Source organism: Macrotis lagotis, chromosome 1 (genome assembly GCF_037893015.1).
Source record: "Macrotis lagotis isolate mMagLag1 chromosome 1, bilby.v1.9.chrom.fasta, whole genome shotgun sequence".
NCBI classification, from domain to species: Eukaryota; Metazoa; Chordata; class Mammalia; order Peramelemorphia; family Peramelidae; genus Macrotis; species Macrotis lagotis.
In genome coordinates this window covers 774,549,512-774,571,969 of record NC_133658.1, presented here as the reverse complement: position 1 = coordinate 774,571,969, position 22,458 = coordinate 774,549,512, and positions in this window count along the sequence as shown.

Below are 22,458 nucleotides of genomic sequence, written 5' to 3'. Positions count from 1 at the left end.
TGCTATCCACCTCTAGAGAGAACCCTTACAAATTTTTTTCATTTATAATATTTTCACTTTTAAAATTTTTCTTTATTTTTAGTGATGTGGCCAATATAGAAATTTATTTTGCATGATTTAATATATGTAATTGATATCATAGTTTACTTGTCTTCTCAAGGAATGAGGAAGGGAAAGGAGGAAATGATAAAATTTGGAGCTTTAAATCTCTATGATAAAGCAGCAGTTATCTAAACTACATGGTACTAGTTAAGAATTAGTATAGTGGAAGAGGCAAAGTGAAGCTAGGAAGCTCCCAGCACTTTTTCCAAAACAACTTTGAATGAAGTCTCTAAACAGATACTAAAACCACAAAATCCCTTCAAATAAGCATTGAAACAACTTTTCAATGAGATTTCTTGGAGGAATGTCAGGAAAGTGTCTATCCCAAATAGGTGAAAGGTTTATGTAGCCCACTGGAGGCAGGAGAGTTGGGAAGTCAATGAGAGGCTCTTAGGACAGTATAATTCAGGATCTAGCAGCTCAAGCACAGCTCAGATCCTGGCATAGGGCTGAAGTCTCAATGCTGCTGAGGCTCATCAGGCCAACAGTAAGATAAACCACAGCTTGGAGAGCAAGGATCAAACCCCCAAACACTGGTATAGGCTTGGACTACTCTAGCCTAGGGAGAAAACTGCGGACTACCAAACCCCAGCACAAAGAGTTTGGGACTATATACCCTATACCACAGAAGCAGAGCTCCTTTCTTATCAAATATACATATCATATCAAAATGATTAGAACAACAACAACAGCAACAGAACCATTAACCATTGACAGTTACTATTCAGATTGCATTTCCTCAGAAGAGGAGAGCAGTAACAAAATGTCTACATGTGAACCCTCAAAGGGGTTTATTAATTAGCCTCAAATACAAAAAAGCACTCTTAGAAGAGCTCAAAAATAATTTTAAAACCAAAGAAGCAAAAAAGATAAATTAATAAAAGAGATATCATGCAGGTAAATTACAAAAACAATGACTGAAAAAAACAATTTTATGGGGCTTTTTTGTTAAGGCAATGGGGTTAAGTGACTTGCCCAAGACCACACAGATGGGTAATTATTAAGTGTCTGAGGCTGGATCTGAACTCAGGTACCCCTGACTCCAGGGCTGGTGCTTTATCCACTAGACCACCTAGCCACCCCTGAAAAAAACAAATTTAAAAGAAAAACTAGCTGGAAAATAAAATTGACCATCTCAAAAAGGAAAATAACTCATCTTAAAGTAAAATTAGCCAGTTGGAAAAGGAAACACAAAAGCTAACTGAAGAAAATGAAATTCTAAAAACTAGAATTGGACAAATAGAAACAGATGACTCTATGAGAAATCAAGATTCCATCAAATGAAACAAAAGGCTGAAAAAAATAGAATGAAATGTAAAACACCTCTTAGGAAAAATTATCAAACTAGAAAACAGATCTAGGAGGGATAATTTATGGATTATTGGTCTACCCAAAAGCCACAAACAGCAAAATAGTCTGGACAATATCTTGCTAGAAATTATCATGGTAAGCTGCCTTAATATTCTGAACAAGAAGATAATATATATCTTGAAAAAATCCATCAATAACCCCCCCTGCAAAAAGAGACCCCAAAATAAAAGCTGCAAGGAATATTATAACCAAATTTCAGAATTCTCATCTAAAGGAGACAACACTGCAAACAGCCAAAAATGAAGCAATTTAAATACCAGGGAGCCACAGTGAGGATTACACAGATTTATCAGCATCATCATTAAAGGATCAGAGACTCTGGACTATGATATTCTGAAGAGCAAACACAACCAAGAATCAGCTATCCTACAAAATTTAGCATATACTTTCAGGGAAAAATATGGATTTTCAATAAAATAGAGAATTATAAAAATTACCTGATAAAATGACCAGAATTGAATAGAAAATTTGACCTTTAAATACAAGTCTCAAGAGATGCATAAAAAGGTAAATGAAAAGGAGGAAAAGTGTAATTCAGTAAGACTAAATTGTCTATATTCCTATATGGGAAGACAATACTTGCAGCTCCTGAGAAATGTATTTTTCTTAAAACAGTTGAAATCAATATGACTGTGATGTGATCAAACTTTTAACTCTTGAGGGTTGAGGTTCTACTGGGAAAGTTGGAGGGAAGGTACATGAAAGGGGGATATGGATAAAATTGACTGTGATGTGGTCAAACTTCTTAGCTTTTGAGGGTAGTATTTATATTGGGACAGTTGAAGCAATTGTACTTAAAAATGTGAGTATAAGTGATTATGATAAAAGGATGCTTAAAGTGCTTGTAAAATAAACTTTTGTAGGACAGTTGAAGGGAGTATACTGTAACAGGGATTGGGTACAAAAATAGCTAAAAACAATTATTTCATGGAAAAAAAAGGGATTATGCTAGGAGAAAATGGCAAGACATAAGAAGATAAATAACAACATTTGAAGAGGCATAAAGGACCTAATATAGAGGAGGGAAAGAAGGGAGATTGTGAGCACTGATTATATCTTACTTTCAATAGATTTGGCTTAATGAAGGAATAATATACATTTTCAACTGAGTTTAGAAATTTATCCTACCCTACAAGGAAACAAGGGGAAAAGGGGGTGGGGGGAGAGAGAAGAGAAGTGAATTATAAAAGGAATGGGGAAAAAGTAAAAGATAAATTAAAGGGGGAGTAAAAGGGGAAGGGAAAAGAAAGGGGAAAGGGGTTGATAAAAGAGATTGTACCAGTAAAAAATGCAAAACACTGGAGAAGAGAACTAAGAGGAAAGAAGACAGAAAATTACTAACAGGGGAAAGAGAAGATGAAAGGAAATACAGTTAAATAAATTATAACTGTGAATGTGAATGGTATGAACACTTCCATAAAATAGAAATGAATGGCAAAGTGGATGAAAAGTCAGAATCCTACAAGAAATTATTTGAAGGGGGCAGTTAGGTATGGCAGTGGATAGAGCTCTAGTCCTGGAGTCAGGATGACCTGAGTTCAAATTTGGCCTTAGACAATAATTACCTAGTTGTGTGACCTTGGGCAAGTCACTTAACACCATTGCTTTGCAACCCCCCCACACCCACAAAAATAATTTATTTGAAGCAGAGTGATACATACAGTGTAAAGGTAAAAGCCTGAGGCAAGTATGCCTCAAGTGAAGTAAAAAAAAAAAAAAGCAAGAATAGCAATCCTTATCTCAGACAATCAAAATCAAAAACAGATAAAGTTAAAAAGAATAAGGAAAGAAACTACATTTTACTAAAACATTATGCCATGAATTATGGAGTAATATCAATATTATATATATATATATATATATATATATATATATATATATATATATATATATATATATATATATGTTTTTATAATGCACCAAGTCGTATTTCATCCAGAGTCTTAGAGGAACAGTTAAATAATTTAGAAAAAGACATAGAGGGCTAGATAGATCTCTGGAGAAAATTGAATGGGGATAGAAAGGAATGCACCTTCTTCTCTGTGGTACTTATACAAAAATTGACCAGAATTAGGGCATAAAATTCCTCATGATCAAGTGTAGAAAGGCATGTAATAAGGGGCCCATGGAAAGATAAGCTAAACATTAATTGGAAACTACATAATTTAATATTAAAGAACGAGAATCAAAAGTAAATCATAGAGATAATTAACAACTTCATGCAAGACAATGAAAATGATGAGGCTTCATATCAAAACTAGATTTACCCTAAGAAGTTGTCTGTTCATTTTTTTTTTAGGATTTTGCAAGGCAAATGGGGTTAAGTGGCTTGCCCAAGGCCACACAGCTAGGTAATTATTAAGTGTCTGAGGCCGGATTTGAACTCAGGTATGCCTGACTCCAGGGTCAGTACTCTATCCACTGCACCACCTAGCTGCCCCAAGCCTAAGCAGTTATTAAGAAAAAATTTATGTCTTTAAATATTTACATGAATAAAATAGAGATAGAGGAGATTAAAGAACTGTACATACAATAAAAAAACTAGAAAAAAGTACAAATTAAAAATGCTCAATTAAATACCAAATTAGAAATTCTGAAAAATTAAAGGAGATATCAGTAAGATTGAAAATAAGAAAACTTTTGAACTAAAAAATAAAACTGGGGCGGCTGAGTGGCGTAGTGGATAAAGCGCCAGCCCTGGAGTCAGGAGTACCTGGGTTCAAATCCGGTCTCAGACACTTAATAATTACCTACCTGTGTGGCCTTGGGCAAGCCGCTTAACCCCGTTTGCCTTGCAAAAAAATAAAAAATAAAAAATAAAAAAAAATAAAACTAAGAGTTTTATGAAAAAAATTTAAAAGATAAAACTGGTTAATTTGATTTAAGAAAAGAAAGAAGAAAACCAAATTACCTGTATCAAAAATGAAAAGAGTGAAATCATCATCAATGAGAAGGAAATTAAAGTAATAAAACTATTTTGCCCAACTGTATGCCAATAAATTTGACAATTAAAGTGAAATAGATGTATATTTATTCATATGCATATGTATATTTTTAAGTAACAAAATTTCCTTCCACCCTCCCTTTGCACCTCCCTCCCCTCAGTGGTGAACAGCCAGGTTAAAGTTGTATATACAAGTTTGTGTTAAACATGTTTACAGAGTAGTCATTTTCAGTATGAGGAATTAGGATTAAGGGAAAGAAATACATAAGAGATATTTTTTAAAAAGTGAATGCAGTGTTCATCAGATCCCAAAGGATTTTGGGGGGTATTTTTTCCTTCCTCTGTATGGGGATAGCATTGTCCAAAGCCCATTTAATAGCATTGTCCTAGCTTACTGAACTGCTGAGAACAGCTACATCCATTAGGGTTGATCATCTCACAAAATTGTTAATGTGTACATTGTTCCCTTCACTCAGCATCAGATCCTGTAATTCATTCCTTGTTTCCTCTAGAGTCCAACTATTTATGGTTTCTTATAGAACAATAGTATTCTATAATATTCATGTACCATAACTTGTTTAAACATTCTCCAAATGAAGGATGTCCCTCTCAATTTCCAGGTCTTTGCCACTACAAGAAAAAGAGTTCTTATAAACATTTTGGAACATATGGGACTTTTCCCATTTTTTATAATTTCTTCTGGATATAGGCCTAGAATTGGAATTGCTGGATCAAAGGGTATGAACAGTTTTGGTGCTCTTTGGGCATAGCTCCATATTGCTCTCCAGAATGGTTGGATCAATTCACAAATCCATCAGTAATGCATTAATGCTCCAATCCTACCACAACCTCTGCAACATTAATCATTTTCCCTTCTTGTCATTTTAGTCAATCTGATTGGTGTGAGGTGATACCTCATAGTTGTCTTAATTTGTATTTCTTCAATCAATAATGATATATATATATATATATATATATATATTTAATTTCTTCATTTGAAAACTTTCTACTCATGTCCTTTGACCATTTATCAATGCGGGCAATGACTTTCAACCTTATAACTTTTATGCAGTCCTCTATGTACTTTAGAAATGAGACCTTTATCAGAAATCCAAGTTGTGAAGATTGTTTCCCAGCTTTCTATTTTCCTTCCAATTTTGGCAGCATTGATTTTTTTAGTGCAAAACCTTTTTTATTTTAATGTAGTCAAAATCATTTACTTTGCAGTTTATAATGTACCCTATTTCTTTGTTTATAATGTACTCTATTTCTCTATTATTATATCTATGGTGTCATCCTTTATGATTAAATTCTGTACCCATTTTGACCCTAATTTGGTATAGGGTGTGAGATGTAGGTCTATGCCTAGTTTTTGCCACACTATTTTCTGATTTTTCTGAATCTGTCAAATAGTGAGCTCTTACCCAGAAATTAATGTCTTTGGGTTAGTTGAACAGTAGATTACTGCAGTCATTTACTACTGTTTCTTTTGAATCTGTCCAAATCCACTGATCCATTACTCTATTGCTTAAGCAGTACCAGGCAGTTTTGATGACTGTCACTTTATAGAGGAGGGAAAGAAGGGAGTTTCAGGTCTGGTAGAGCTAGACCACCTTTCTTTACCTTTTTTTTTTCATTAATTCCCTTACTTTTTTTATACCTTTTGTTGCTTCAGGTAAATTTTATTTCTATTTTTTCTAGCTCTATAAAATAATTATTTGGTATGGCACTGAATAAGTAATTTAATTTGGGTAGAATTGTCATTTTTATTTTATTAGCTTGACCTAACCAAGAGCAATTGACAGTTTTTCAATTATTTAGATCTGACTTTATTTGGGTGGGAGGTGTTTTATAATTGTATTCATCCAGTTTCTGGGTTTGTCTTGGGTGGTAGATTCCCAAGTATTTATTGTTGTCTGCAGTTACTTTAAATGGAATTTTTATTTTTATCTCTTATTCTTGGGCTTTGTTGTTCATATGTAGAAATGCCAGTGATTTATGTGGATTTATTTTAGATCCTGTTATTTGCTTAATTTGTTAATTGTTTAAAGGAATTTTTTAGATGATTTTCTCATGTTCTCTAAGTATACCATCATATCATCTACAAAGAATGAAAGCTTTTCTTATATATTGCAGATTCTGATTCCTTCAATTGCTTTTTCTTCTCTAATTGCTAGAACTAACATTTCTAAAACTATATTGGATAGTAATGGTGATGATAGGCATCCTTGGTTCACCCCTGATCTTGTTGGAAATGCTCTGACTTTATTCTCATTACATATAATATTTGTTGATGTTTTAGATATATATTACTTTTTATTTTAATGAAAACTCCATTTATTCCTATACTTTCTAGTGTTTTAAATAGGAATGGATGTTATATTTTTTCAAAGGTTTTTTTAAGCATCTACTGGAATAATCACGATTTCCATTGGTTTTGCTACTGATATGTTCAATTATGTTGTGTTTTCCTAATATTAAATCATACCAGCCTATGAAGTTTAAATCCTACCTGATGCTGTTGTATTAGTCTAATATTAACTTGTAATCTCATTGTTAAAATTTTATTTAAGATTTTTGACTGATTGATCTATAATTTTCTTTGTTTTTGTTCTTCTTCTTGGTTTAGGTATCAGCACCATGTTGGTGTCATAAAAGGAATTTGGCAGAACACCTTGCTCTCCTGTTTTTTCAAATAGTTTATGTAGAATAGGAATTAATTGTTCCTTAAATGTTTGATAGAATTGACTTGTAAATCCATCTGGACCTGGAGACTTTTTCTTATGGAGTTTATTGATGGCTTCTTCAATTTTTTTTTTTGAAATGAGTTTGTTTAAGTATGTTATTTCCTCTTTTGTTAATCTGGGAAGTTTGTATTTTTGTCCATTTCATTAAGGTTATCAAATTTATTCACATACAGTTCCGGGAAGTAGCTCAGAATTGTCTCTAATTTCCTCCTCATTGGTAGTTGGTTCACTCTTTACATTTTTGATACTGGTAATTTGATTGTCTTCTTTCTTTTTTAAATCAGATTAATCAAGGTTTATCTATTTTTATGGCTTTTTTCATTAACCAACTCTCAGTTGTATTTATTATATCAATGGTTTTCTTGCTTTCAGTTTTATTAATATCTCCCTTGATTTTCAGAATTTCTAATTGGCATTTCTAATCTAATTGTTATTTAATTGGGGATCTTTAATTTGTTCTTTTTCCTAGCTTTTTAGTTGCATACCCAACTCATTGATCTCCTCTTTCTCTATTTTATTCATATAAGCTTTTACAGATGTAAAATTTCCCCACAAAGTTGCCTTGGTTGCATTCCATAAATTTTGGTATGATGTCTCATTATTATCATTTTCTTGGATATAGTTATTGGTTATTTCTATGATTTGTTGTTTAATCTACTCATTATTTAAAATTATTTAGTTTCCTATTAGTTTTTGGTTTCTCTCCATTACCCTTTATTACATGTAATTTTATTGCATCATAGTCTGAGAAGTATATATTTATTATTTCTACCTTTCTGCATTTGATTAGAAAGCTTTTTATGCCCTTGTACATCATGATCAATATTGTTATAGGTGCCATGTATTGCAGAGAAAAAATGTATGCTCTTTTCTATCCCCATTACGTTTTCTCAAAAGGTCTATCATATCTAAATTTTCTAAGATTTCATTCACATTCATAACTTCTTTCTTATTCTGCTTAGATATATTTAGTTATGAGAGAGGGAGATTGAGGTCTCCCATTTTTAAAGTTTTGCTGTTTGTATCTCCTTTTAATTCGCTCAACTTTTCCTCCAGGAATTTGGATGCTACATCACAAGATGAATACATGTTTAATAATGATATAGATTCATTACCTATGGTGCCTTTCAACAAAATGTAGTTTCCTTCCTTATCCCTTTCAATGAGATCTATTTTTGCTTTTGTTTTATCTGAGATCAGTATTGCCACACCCTGATTTTTTTACTTCACCTGAAGCATAATATGTTTTATTCCATCTTTTTACCTTTACCCTATGTGTATCCTGGGGTATGGGGTGTAGAGATTCAAGTTTTTTATCCTGGGACTTGGGTCTGATCCCTGGCTTGCTGTTGGCCAAGATGTTGCCCATGTAGTCTAGGCTATGATTTTTTGCAGAGGTTTATTTCCTCCTTTATGACCAGGTTCTGCCTATGCAGTGGTTTGTTCCCAACTCAGTCCTGTCTTTTGCCCTGGTATTCCCAGGGTTCCGATTTTGTTTGGGGTTGGGACCCTTCCTTCTGGTTTGTTATCTAGCAGCTGGGACCTATGTGGCTGTCAAGATGTCAGGACCTGGACTGCAATGTGTCTTAAAGCTTCTGGCTGGCTTTCCCCTCTCACCAGCCTCACTTGGCTTTACTCTCCTTTTCTCCCAAAGAGACAGACCTTCACTAAAGATCCTCCACAATGTTTTCCATTGAAAACATCCTTGTATCTTCTCTTTTCTTGGTGGGATTTGTAGTTTTAATGTCAGTGCAGAGAATTCATTTATCTTTGGTAGGGAAAAGCTCTGGGAACATGTTAGCTACATGCTGCCATCTTAGCTCCATCCCGGAAATCTGGTTAATCTGATTTTAAAAAAAGAATGAAGAATACTAAATTACCAGTATTAAAAATGAAAAGGATGGAGGGAGCTAGGTGGCACAGTGAATAGAGAACCTGCCCTTGAGTCAGGAGTACCTAAGTTCAAACTTGGCCTTAGATATTTAATAATCCCCAGCTATGTGAGCTTGTAAACCTATTACCTTGAAAATACCACAAAAAAACCCACAAAAAAATAAAAGGGTGAACTCACCACCAATGAGGAAGGAATTAAAGAGATAATTTGGAGTCATTTTCCTCAATTATATGCCAGTATATTTGGCAACTTAAATGAAATGGATGAATATTTACAAAAAATACAAACTACCTGGATTAACAGAAGAAGAAATAAACTACTTAAGTAACCCCATTTCAGAAAAAGAAATTGAAGAAAGCATCAATGAATTCTATAAAACATTCAAGGAACAATTAATTCCAATATTGCATGGACTATTTTAAAAAATTAGAGAAGAAGCTATGACAAATTGCTTTTGAGACACCAATATGGTGCTTATATCTAAACCAGAAAGAGTCAAAAACAAAGAAAATTATATACCAATCCCCCCAATGAACATTGATCCAAAAAATCTTATATAAAATTTTACCAAAGTGTTTACAAGAAATTTTTATTATGTTAATATACCTGATCAGGAGGGATTTAAATTTCATAGACTGGAATGACTCGATATCAGGAAAACACTTAACATAATTGAATATATCAACAGCAAAACCAACAGAAATCATATGATTATCTCAATAGATGCTGAACAAACCTTTGACAAAATACAGCATCCATTCCTATTAAAAAAACTAGAAAGTATAGGACTAAATGGAGTTTTCTTAAATTTATAAGCAATATCTATCTAAACCATCAACAAATATTATATATGTAATGGGGTTAAAGTTGGAGCATTTTCAATCGGATCAGGAGTGAAACAAAGATGTCCATTATCACCATTATGATTCAATATAGTTTTAGAAATGTTAGCTTTTACAATAGGAGAAGAAAAAGAAACTAAAGAATCAGATTTGGCAAAAAGGAAGCGAAACTTTCACTCTTTGCAGATGATATGTTGATATACTTATAGAACCTGAGAAAATCATCTAAAAACTCCTTGTAACAATTTAACAAATTCAGTAAAGTAGCAGGTTATAAAATAAATCATCAGCATTTCTACATATGATCAACAAAGCCCAAGAGTAAGAGAGAGAGAGAAAGAGAAATTCCATTTAAAGTAAGTATAAACAACAATAAATACTTGGGAATCTACCTCATAAGGCAAATCCAGAAACTGTATGAATACAATTACAAAGCACTTTGCACACAGAGTCAGACCTAAAAAATAAGAAAAAACATCAATTTCTCATGGTGAGGCTGAGCTAATATAATAAAAATGACAATTCTACCCAAATGAAATTATTTATTCAGTGCCATACCAAACTACCAAATAACTATTTTACAGAAAAAACAGTAACAAAATTCTTCTTGAGGATTTCTTGACATTTTGTCAAGAATATCAAGGGAATTGATGGAAAAAAATTCAGTAGCTTAACTGTACTAAATGTAACACTAAACTATAAAGCAGCAGTCATCAAAACTGCCTGAAACTGGTTAAGAAATAGAGAAGTGGATCAGTGGAATTGATTAAGTACAAAAGAAACAGTGGTAAATGATTATGATTAACATTTTTGATAAATCCAAAGACTCTAACTTCTGTGATAAGAACTTGCTATTTGACAAAAACTGCTGGGGAAACTGGAAAATAGTATGGCAAAAACTAAGCTTAGACCAATATCTCAAACCCTGCACCAAAAAAGATCAGAATGGGTACAGAATTTAAAGAGTGATACCATAAGACAATTAGGAGAAGAAGAAATAGCCTTATCTATCAGATTTATGGAATAGGAAGAAGTTTATTATTAAAAAAGTGATATAGAACATAGAATTGCAAAAATGGATAATTTTCATCACATAAAATTAAAGAGGTTTTGCACAAATAAAATCAATGCATCCAAGATTAGGAGGAATGCAGAAATCAATTTTCACAGCAAGTGTTAATGATAAAGGGCTCATTTCTAAAATATACAGAAAACTGAGTCAAATTTATAAGAACACAAGTTATTCTCCAATTGATAAATGATCAAAGGATATGATTTAGGCAGTTCTCAGATGAAGAAATTAAAAGTCTATAGTAATATGAAAAAACTGCTCCAAATCATGATTGATTAGAGAAATTCAAATTAAATGCAAATTAAAACATATCAAATTGACTTAAATGACAAAAAAGGAATATGATCAATTTTGGAGAGGAGGTGGGAAAACTAGAACACTAATACAATATTGGTGGAGTTGTGGACTGATCCAGTCATTCTGGAGAGCAATCTGAAACTATACCTAATGGGCAATAAAACTGTACATACCCTTTGATTCAGTAATACCACTGCCTATATTCCAGAGAAATCATATATACAAAAAATATTTGTAGAAGCTCTTTTTGGAATGGCAATGAAGTGAAAATTGATGGGAAGCTCATTAAATGGAGAATGGTTAAACAAGCTATGATATATGAATGCTATGAAGTGCTATCATTTTGTGAGAAATCATGAGTGGCCCAGCTTCAGAAAAGCATGGAAAAATTTGCAATATTGATAGAGAGTAAAGTGAGCAGAACCAAGAAAACATTCTATACATCAACAACTGTGATTCATGCAACTCCTCTCAGCAGCATAGTATGTTCACTTTTTAAAGACTTCTTTTATATCTTTTCTTTCTTTCTCATGCCTCCCTTAGCCCTTGTTTTTCTTTCACATCTTGACTAACATAGAAATGTGTCAAAATTTTGCATGTACAACCTGTATTAAATGGTTTACTGATATGGGGAAGGAGATAGGAAGGAAGGATTATGGAAAAAATGTGGAACTTAAAAACATTCAAATGGATGAATGCTAAAAGTTATCTTTGCATATAACTGGGAAATAAATAAGAAAAAAAGAAAAAGCATAGTGGAAAAGTGGAATAGGTTAGGTTCACAAGACAGTAGTAAATGACCACAATAATTTACTATTTGATAAACTAAAAGACTCCAGTTTCTGGATAAGTACTTATTATTTGACAAAAATTGCTTAGAAAAATCAGAAACTAGTATGGTAGAAACTAGGCATAGACCAACATCTCACGCCTTATACAAAGATATGGTACATGATTTAGCCATAAAGAGTGACACCATAAGCCAATTAGAAGAGCAAGGAATTGCGTACCTGTAAGATCTTAGAGAGGAGAAGAATTTATGACCAAATAAGAAACAGAGAACATTTTAAAATGCAAAATGGATAATTTTGATTACATTAAATTAAAAAAGGTTTTGCACAGTCAGTAACAATGCAACTAAGCTTAGTGGAATGCAGAAAGATGGGAAACAATTTACAGCAAGTATTTCTGATAATGGCCTCATTCTTAAAATATATAGATAACTAAGTCAAAATTATAAGAATGTAAGTCATTTCTCAACTGATCCGTGGTCAAAGTATATGAAAAGGTTTCAGATGAAGAAATCTATTAAAATCATATGGAAAAATGCTTTAAATCACTAATCAAGAGATGCAGACTAAAACAACTCTGAAGTAGCACCTCAAACATCAGATTTTTCTGACATGACAGAAAAAGGAAAATGATAAATGTTGGAGTAGTTATGGGAAAATTGAGACATTAATGCACTGTTGGAGTTGTGTAATGATCCAATCATTCTGGGGAGCACTTTGGAACTATGCCCAAAGTGAAAAAAAATTGCATACCCTTTGAGCCAGCAATTCCACTATTAGATCTGTATCCCAAAGAGATCATAAAAAAGGGAACAAGTTCCACAATGTACAAGAATATTTAAAGTAATTCTTTTTGTGGTGGCAAAGAATTGGAAACTGAGAGAATGCTCAACTGCAAAATGGTTAAACAAGTTCTGGTAAATGAAACCAATGGAATATAATTGTTCCTATAAGAAATGATGATCAGGAAGATTTTAGAAGAATCTGTAAAGATTTACATGAACTGATGCTGAGTGAAGCAAGCAGACCCGGGGAACACTGTACACAGTAATAACAATACTATGTGATGATCAGTTATGATAGACTTAGCTCTTCTCAGTAATATAGTGATCAAAGAAAATTCTAAAAGTCATGTGATGGAAAATTCTGTCCACATTCAGAGAAAGAATTATGGAATCTCAATATATAGATGAAAGTATGTTATTTTTCACTTTTTTTCAAATTTGTTCTTTTTTTTTTTCTTCTCATGATTTTTCTCTTGTATTTTGATTCTTTTTTTCATGGTATGACTAATATGGGAATATGTGTAAAAAGATTGTACATCTCTAAGATTAACTGCAATCCCATCTTGGCAGATAGGTAGGTTGGGTGTGAGAAAACTTCACAAAAATGAAATCTGAAATTTGTCATTACATATAATTGGAAAAATAAATAAATTTAAAAAATTGGACTTCAATTTTTAAATAATCTAAAAAATTAAAGATATCAAATTTAGACTAAGGATTTAGACTTCGTTATTGCTACAGTTAAATGTTAGTAAGAGAGGGAAAATTAAAAAGTTAGGACCCCAAAGTATGTGTCTTAATTGAGAACATACCTTTCTCTACATGAGGAATGAGGACAATTAAAATTCTATATCCAAAGAATGAAACAAGGAATTTCTTGTCTAAGCTGGTTCTAGTCCCAGAGCAAGCTAAGCAGGTATTTTTTAAGCCTTTAAATATCTTTTCTTCAAAATACTGATTATTTAAGTCACATGTTCAGCATTTTTATGAAGAAAAATACCCTGTTAAAATATGGCTGTGTAACAATGGTTTTGGGGGTAGTTTATTTCCTTATATCTATAACAATGAAGGAAAATAGACAACAATGAAAATAATTTAATTTTCTGTTTTTATTTTAACATATTCTATATACCCTAATTGCCAGTTCTGAATTTGTGCTACAGTTTCTGCAACATTTTTTTTTTCCTTTTTAAAGAGAGAAGGCTATGGGGGTGGCTGGGTGGCTCAGTTAATAGAGCACTGGCCCTGGAGTCAGGAGTACCTGAGTTCAATTCTGACCTTAATAATTACCTAGCTGTGTGGCCTTCGGCAAGCCTCTTAACCCCACTGCCTTGCAAAAAACCCTAAAAAAAAAATAAAAGAGAGGAGGCTGAAATCACTCCCTTCCCCACTTTGTATACTGAACTTCCCCTCTGGGATGCCTCTTGGAATTAGCAAGTGATTCTAAGATGCTTTAAAAACTATAACTCAAGTTGATATGGTAATTTTCCCTCAAGAAATAAATGTCAAGGTAAACAATTTTACTTAGAAGCTTCAGTTGAAAATTTGACAGTACTTCATTATCAAGTTATTTCAAACAAATAAATGAGAACTATTATGGTTCACAATTTGCATATAGTTTAGAAGGCTCTCTATATTTATGATGTTTTTACTTATGCTAATGCACAAAACTTATGTTTTCACTTCATAAAAAAGGTCAGTCTCAAAAGAAAAGTATAATATGTAAAAAAAGAAAGAGGTAAATAAAAAAAGCATAAACTATGATACCTACAGCTAGGGATGATAAGAGAGGATGAGTGATGTCTGTGTGTGTGTGTGAGAGACAGAGACAGAGACAGAGACAGAAAGAGAGACAGAGACAAACAGGTAGACAGAAAAAGAGAGAGAGAGACAAAAGGAGACATTGAAAGACAGAAAACATTATTTACTTAATATTCGCAATGCACTGGGCTAAGCAAAAAACACAAACACAAAAAGTTAGTCCCTATTCTCATAGAGCTTGCATTTTAATGGAGGAAAGAGTAAAAAGAAAGGAGAGGAATGAAAGGTAGATATTGAAGGATGTTAGAAAGAGATGAAGTTGGAGAGTGAGGACTGAATCAGAGAGTTAAAGTGGTTATTGCCTAAGCACCTAACCTCATAAAATGATTTTATGGCCAAAAGAAGCACCAATAAGATGAGGTCTTAGAGCAGAACTATGTCCAGGATGGGGAAAGAATGAAGAGATTGAGGTGTGAAGGCAACAGGGAAATATCAGAAATCTTATATAACCAGAAGTCCTCCACGCCTCACTCCAAGGTTATTTACTGACTGATCATACATAATTCTAACAGGCCTGATTATAAGGTTTCATGGACTATACTGGCAAAGATAAGAAGAATAAAACAAATATCACCTTGGTGCTCTTTGATGTGTGGTGAAATAGTCTTAATCACCATAATAGGTTTTGAAGTTCACTCTACAATAGCTGGTTTAATGTTGATGTTCATAAGAATAATGGGATAATGACTCTCACTTTTGATTAAAATTTATTTTCTGCTTACTCTTTTAAGATAAGGAAGTATACAATACCACATATAAGTATACATATATGTGTTTATAAATATATTTCTAACAAGAATGGTTTTCATAAAGACATGTAGGTAGTTGGAAGCAGCTAGGTGGTGCAGTGGATAAAGTACTGGCCCTGGAGTCAGGAGGACCTGAGTTCAAATCCAGACTCATACACTTAATAATTACCTAGCTGTATGACCTTGGACAAGTCACTTAAACCCATTGCCTTGCAAAAATCTAAAAAAAATGAAATGTAGGTAGTTATATGAATAAACTTTAATTCTCAAGAAAATCATTTGTAAAATGTTGGTCTTTCATTCTCAAAGAAGACCAAAACCTCATGGAGGTGATGCCATGACATGCACATGGATTGGATTTGAGTGAAGGGGTGCTAGGCTAAATCACAAGCCTCACCTTCTCCTCTGGAACCATCTGGGTCCAATGGCCAGATACGAATCAAGACAACTGGAGGTGACCCTGGATATGAGGATTAAGTGACTTACTCAGGGTCACACAGCTAGTGTTAAATGTCTGAGTTCATACTTGAACTCAAGTCCTTTTGACTCCAGGACTGGTGCTTGATCCATTGCACCACCTGGCTACCTACTCGTAAAATCCCTGCTAATGATATTTGTCCTTCAATCTTGAAGAAGATAGCAATATCAGGGAGGTGATGCCATGACTAGCATCTGGTTTGGATTTGAGAGAGGGGATGCTGTGCTACGTCACCAGCTACACTTTTGCCTGTGGAGCCATTTCAATACAGCAGCCAGATAGGATTCAGGACAAATGGAGATGACCCTGGATGTGAGGCAATCAGGGTTAAGTGGCTTGCCCAAGATCACACTAGTAAGTGTCAAAGAGTCTGAAGATAGATTACAAATCTCATTCTCCTGACTCCATGATCAGTGCTCTATCCTCTGTGCTAACTAGTTGTTTCATGAATTATATAGATTGAATGAAGAATATGTATGTGGGCATGCATATTCTTATTTGCAGAATATCCAAGTTCTAAAGCAAAAAAAACTATAAAGATGATTTGAATGTACTGTTCAGAAGAGAGAACTGGAGGGGCGGCTAGGTGGCGCAGTGGATAAAGCACCGGCCCTGGAGTCAAGAGTACCTGGGTTCAAATCTAGTCTTAGACACCTAATAATTACCTAGCTGTGTGGACTTGGGCAAGCCACTTAACCCCATTTTCCTTGCAAAAAAACCCCCAAAACCTAAAAAAAAAAAAACAGAAGAGAGAACAGGGGTGAGGAGGATATTTGGATCAGATTAATGAAAATAAAATAAGCCAAAAAGACAAAATGGTGACTTAAAAGAGGAGCATGGTTTTGTGTGTGTGTATACAAAAACATAGACATGCATAAGTAAGTGTGTGTGTACATATGCATGTGTATATATATGTATGTATATTGATACAGATATAGCGTGTGTATATGTGTATCTACCACATATAGATGTGTGTATGTGTGTATGTATATATATGTGTTGTGTTATAAATGAATTCTCTCAACATTTAAATAGTGAGTAAAATATTTAATAGAATTCACTAGCATATAATCACAAGCAATAAAATGTATTCTCAAAAATAGATTAAGAAGGCATATACATATAAGGTATATATATGAAAGTATTAACAGAAGAAAATGCAAAATTAATATAATCCTAAAAATAACAGATTAAAGCCCCTCAATAAAAAAGATAGAAAATAGTGGAATAGATAAAAAAGCAAAATATGAGATGAGGACTTTCAGGCAAGATGACTGACTGAATAGAGGTTAACTCTGCAACTCTAATCAGTAAAAACCTGAAATTTACACCAAACTAATATTAGATCAAGAAATTCAAAGAAAAATAATAGTGACTTCTTCCACCTCAGAACTGCTTAAAAGCTATCCAGAAATGCAATGACAGTATGAAAAGAGACCACCAACAAAGCCAATTCCCTTGACAAGTAAAATAAGCCCAGTATCCCTTTGAGAATATTGATAAACCAATGTGATTAACAAGCCTTAAGGTGAGGATCTAGAAATTTCAAGAATAGACAGTGATCAAAGTGGTATGGCAATGCTAAGACCAGATTTCCTGAGGGGTCTAGCATTCTTTTCTAAGCTGCCTTAGAGAGCTGTAGACACCTAGAACTTTGAATATTATAGATCCAGTACTGAGAAGGGAGTGCTGAGTGGTTAACATGGAAAACAGATTGCCCAGGGAGAGGCCAGCCAGAGTCAAAGGTGCAGCACAAAAGAAATTAATCCCTAGCACAAAGGCCAAATTGAGGAACTAAAGTTGGAAATATAAATAAATAAGAGAAAACTGACAGTTTTAAAAATTGTAGATATAGAAATCCTCAAAAGGATCAAGTAATTTAATGACAACTAAAAGGTACAAAGGTGTACCTTTGATGTACAAAAATGAATAAACAAAATTTTGGGTGGGGGAGAATTATAAAGAGGATAACTTACCTGATTATCCAAAGGCCAGACTCCATGAAAAATTAAGTAGGTCAAAGAAAATTCAATGACTCCATGAAACAGCAAGAAGTATTAGAAGAAAATCAAAAGATTGTAAAAAATAGAAAATCTTTTTTTTTTTTTAGTTTTTGCAAGGCAGTGGGGGTTAAGTGGCTTGCCCAAGGCCACACAGCTAGGTAATTATTAAGTGTCTGAGGCTGGATTTGAACTCAGGTACTCCTGACTCCAGGGCCGGTGCTCTATCCACTGTGCCACCTAGCTGCCCCCAAAATAGAAAATCTAATATAAAAATAATTGACCTAGAAAATTGACCTGGAAAAATGTTGAGAGATAAAAATCATTAACTCCCTGAAAACTGTGTTTGCCTGTACACACACACACAAACACACACACACACACACACACACACACACACACACAAACACACACACAAACAAAGACTGAACATTAAATTTTTTAAACATCCCAAATTAAAGTTGCTCAGATTTACTAGAACCAGGAACAGAATAGGATAGAAATAATCCACTGTTTGCTTCCAAAAAGGAAGCGTCCCAGAATGACTGAGCAAATTCCAGAATTTTGTTGCAAAGGAAAAATATACATGTCTGTTTCAAGAATAATTTACCCTTCAAAGCTAAGTATAATTCTACAGGGAGGAAAATGACATTTAATGGAATAGTGGCTCTTTCATCTCATTGCCATAGTGTCTCCAAAGGACCTTTGATGAAGCATATTACACAACTTCTGACAGAAATGGCCACAGTATGGATTTGTTTGCTTAACTATACTCATTTGATGAAGTCAGAAGAGGAGTTGAATGGAAGATGGAAAATTAGCAATAATAATGCACACCGATGGTCATTGAAACATTATTAAATGTACAAAAAAGAATAGAAAGAAATTTAAAGTACAAATAAGCAAAACAATTTTTAAATAATATTTGGAATTGTTATATACTTCTTAAAAAGCAAGTGTTAAAAAATGGAGATTTATGGTTTTATATATAATCTTTTTGTGCTCTGCAATACATATATTCTTTTTTAACATTTAAATTTTTAATTTTTTTTCTTTTTCCTGTTTTTGTACATAATTCTAACAAAATGATTTTATTGTTCAGTTATTTCAGTTGTATTATTTTCCTGTAAGGTTTTGAATTTTACAATTTTTCCCCCTCCCTCCCTTTACTTTGCCTCCATGATATGCATTGATCAAAATTGGATGTGTTGAGAGAAAAAAAAAAGAAATAAAATATCAGAGATAGAAAAATAATGTAGTACATAAGACAACTTTTTTAAAAATTGAAGATAATAATGTTTGGTCTTTTTTTAAAAACTCCACAGTTCTTTCTCTGGATACAGATGGTATTCTCCACCACAGATACCCTAAAATTGTACCTGATTATTGCACTGATGTAGTGAGCAAGTCCATTAAGTTTGGCCATCACCCCCATGTTGCTGTTAGGGTGTACAGTGTTCTTCTGGTCCTGCTCATCTTGCTCAGCATTAGTTCACGCAAGTTTTTCCAGGCTTCTCTACAATCCAATCCCTCCTGGTTCCTAATCGAACAATAGTGTTCCATCACACACACACACACACACACACACACACACACAGACACACACACACACACAGACACACACACACACACACATATGTATACCACAATTTATTTAGCCATTCCCCAATTGATGAACATGCCTTTGATATACCTTTGCTACTTCAAACAGAGCTGCTATGAATATTTTTTGTACAAGTGATATTTTTACCCTTTTTCATGATCTCTTCAGGGTATAGACCCAGTAGTGGTATTGCTGGATCAAAGGGTATGAACATTTTTGTTGCCCTTTGGGCATAATTCCAAATTGCTCTCCAGAAAGTCTGGATGAGTTCCCAGCTCCACCAACAATGCATTAGTGTCTCACATTTCTCACATTCCTTCCAACATTGTTCTTTGTCCTTTCTGATCATGCTGATAATCAGAAAGGTGTGAGATGGTACCTCAGAGATGCTTTAATTTGCATTTCTCTAATCAGTTATGATTTAGAGCAATTTTCCATATGACTATGGATAGTTTTGATTTCCTCATCTGCCAATTGCCTTTGACCATTTTTGTCAATTAGGGAATGGCTTGTGTTTTTTTTTATAAATTTGATTCAATTCTCTGTATATTTTAGAAATGAGTCCTTTGTCAGAAACACTAGTTGTAAAAATTGTTTCCCAATTTACTACACTTTTTTTATCTTGGTTAGAATGATTTTGTTTGTGCAAAAGCTTTTAAATTTAATGTAATCAAACTTATTGAGTTTGTTTTTGATGATGTTCTGTATCTCTTCCTTGGTCATAAACATCTCCCCATTCCACAGATCTTGTGGAAACACAGGCTATTCTAATGGATTGCCACCTGGACAGTCTCAGGAGCTGGCAAGCCACCCTGGGAGATAAGGTGCACCAGAGTCCTTGGGAGCTGGACATTCTGCCCCATAGACCAAGGGCATAAGACACAGCTGTGCTTTACCATCTCCCCCCAATGTACCCCCTTATCCTATAACACAAGACGCTGCACATACAACCTGCTTGCACACTCCCCCCATTACCTCATTAATCTTTCTTCTACCTCAGAAGACCTAACAGTACATATGTAGAAGCTAGGCAGTAATAAAATTGAGCTGGAGGCATAAGGCAGTGGTCACTTGACTCCTTATTCTCAGCTCCCCTCTGGGAGGGAAGTCATCACTGTGGGCCCCTAGGTGAAGCAAGCCACAACAGATCTGACAGGTAAACTATTCCTTGCTCTCCTAGTTTGTTTATAATATTATCTTTTATGTCTAAATCCTGCACCCATTTTGATCTTATCTTGGTATAGGGTGTGAGATGTCATTTTATTCCAAGTTTCTGCCACAATATCTTCCAGTTTTCCTAGCTGTATTTATTGTAGAGTTCTTATCCCAGAAGCTGGACTCTTTGGGTTTATCAAGCAGTAGGCTTATAATAATTTCCTGCTGGCTCTTTTGCATTTAGTCTATTCCACTGATTAACTACTCTATTTCTTGTCCAGAATCAGACTTTTTATGATTGATGCTTTATGACATTAATGCCTTGTAATAAAATTACTTTTGGTAAGGCTAAGCCACCTTCTTTTGCATTTTTTCATTAAATCCCTTGTTATTCTTGAATTTTTGTTTCTCCATATGAAATTCATTATAATTTTTTCTACTCACTAAAGTAATTGTTTGGAAGTTTGATTGGAATGGCACTAAATAAGTAGTTAAATGTAGGTAGAATTGTCATTTTTATTATTTTAGCTAAGTCTATTCATGAGCAGTTGATATTTGTCCAGTTATTTAGATCTGATTTTATTTGTGTGAAAAGTGTTTTATAGTTGTTTACATAGAGTTTCTGAGTCTGCCTTGGCAGGTATTTTATGTTATCTGAAGTTATTTTAAATAGAATTTCTCTTCCTAATTCTTACTGCTGATGTAGGTTTGTTTTTTATATAGTCAATTACCCTGAAAGTTTTCCTAATATTGAACCAATCTTGCATTCCTGGAATAAATCTTACTAGGTCATAGAGTTTTATCATAGTGACAATTTGCTGTACTCACTTTGCTAATTAGGTATCAGCATCATATTGGTGTTACAGAAGAAATTAGAGTTCTTTCTTCACTAATTTTTACAAATATTTATATAGAATGGGACCAATTGTTCCTTAAGTGTTTGTTAGAATTCACTTGTTAATCCATCTGGCCCTGGAGAATTTTTTTCTTAGGGAGTTCATTGTTGGCTTGTTGAATTTCTATTTCTGAGATAGGGTTATTTAGGTATTTAATTTCTTCTTCATTTAACCTGGGTAACTTATATTTTTGTAAATATTCATTCATTTCACTTAGATTATCAATTATTGACATTCAGTTGGGCAAACTAGCTCCAAATGATTACTTTAATTTCCTCTTCATTGGTAGTGAGTTCATTTTCATTTTTTTATTGTTGATACTAGTAATTTGATTTTCTTCTTTAGTATTTTAAATCAAATTATCAAAAGGTTTATCTATTTTATTCGGTTTTTCATAAAACCAACTCTTTATTTTAGTTATTAGTTCAATAGTTTTCTTGTTTTTAGTTTTATTAATTTCTCATAGAATTTTTAGATTTTCTAATTTAGTATTTGGAGTTTTTAATCTATTCTTTATTGTTTTTAGTTGTATGATTAGTTCATTGATTCCTCTTTCTCTATTTTATTCAGGTAAGCATTTAGAGATATATAATATAACCTCTAATAACTGCTTTGGTTGTATCCCATAAGTTTTGGTATGTTGTCTTATTATTGTCATTGTCTAGGATGAAATCATTAATTCTATCTATAATTTGTTGATTGATCCACTCATTCTTTAAAATGAGGTTATTGAGTTTCCAATTAATTTTAAGTCTGTCTCTCTCTATGGCCCATTATTGCTCATGAATTTTATTGTATTATTTTCTGAAATGGAAGTATTCACTATTTCTGCCTTTCTGCAATTGATTGTGAGGTTTTGAATTCCATAGCACATGGTCAGTTTTTGGGTAGGTGACATGTACTGAAGAAAA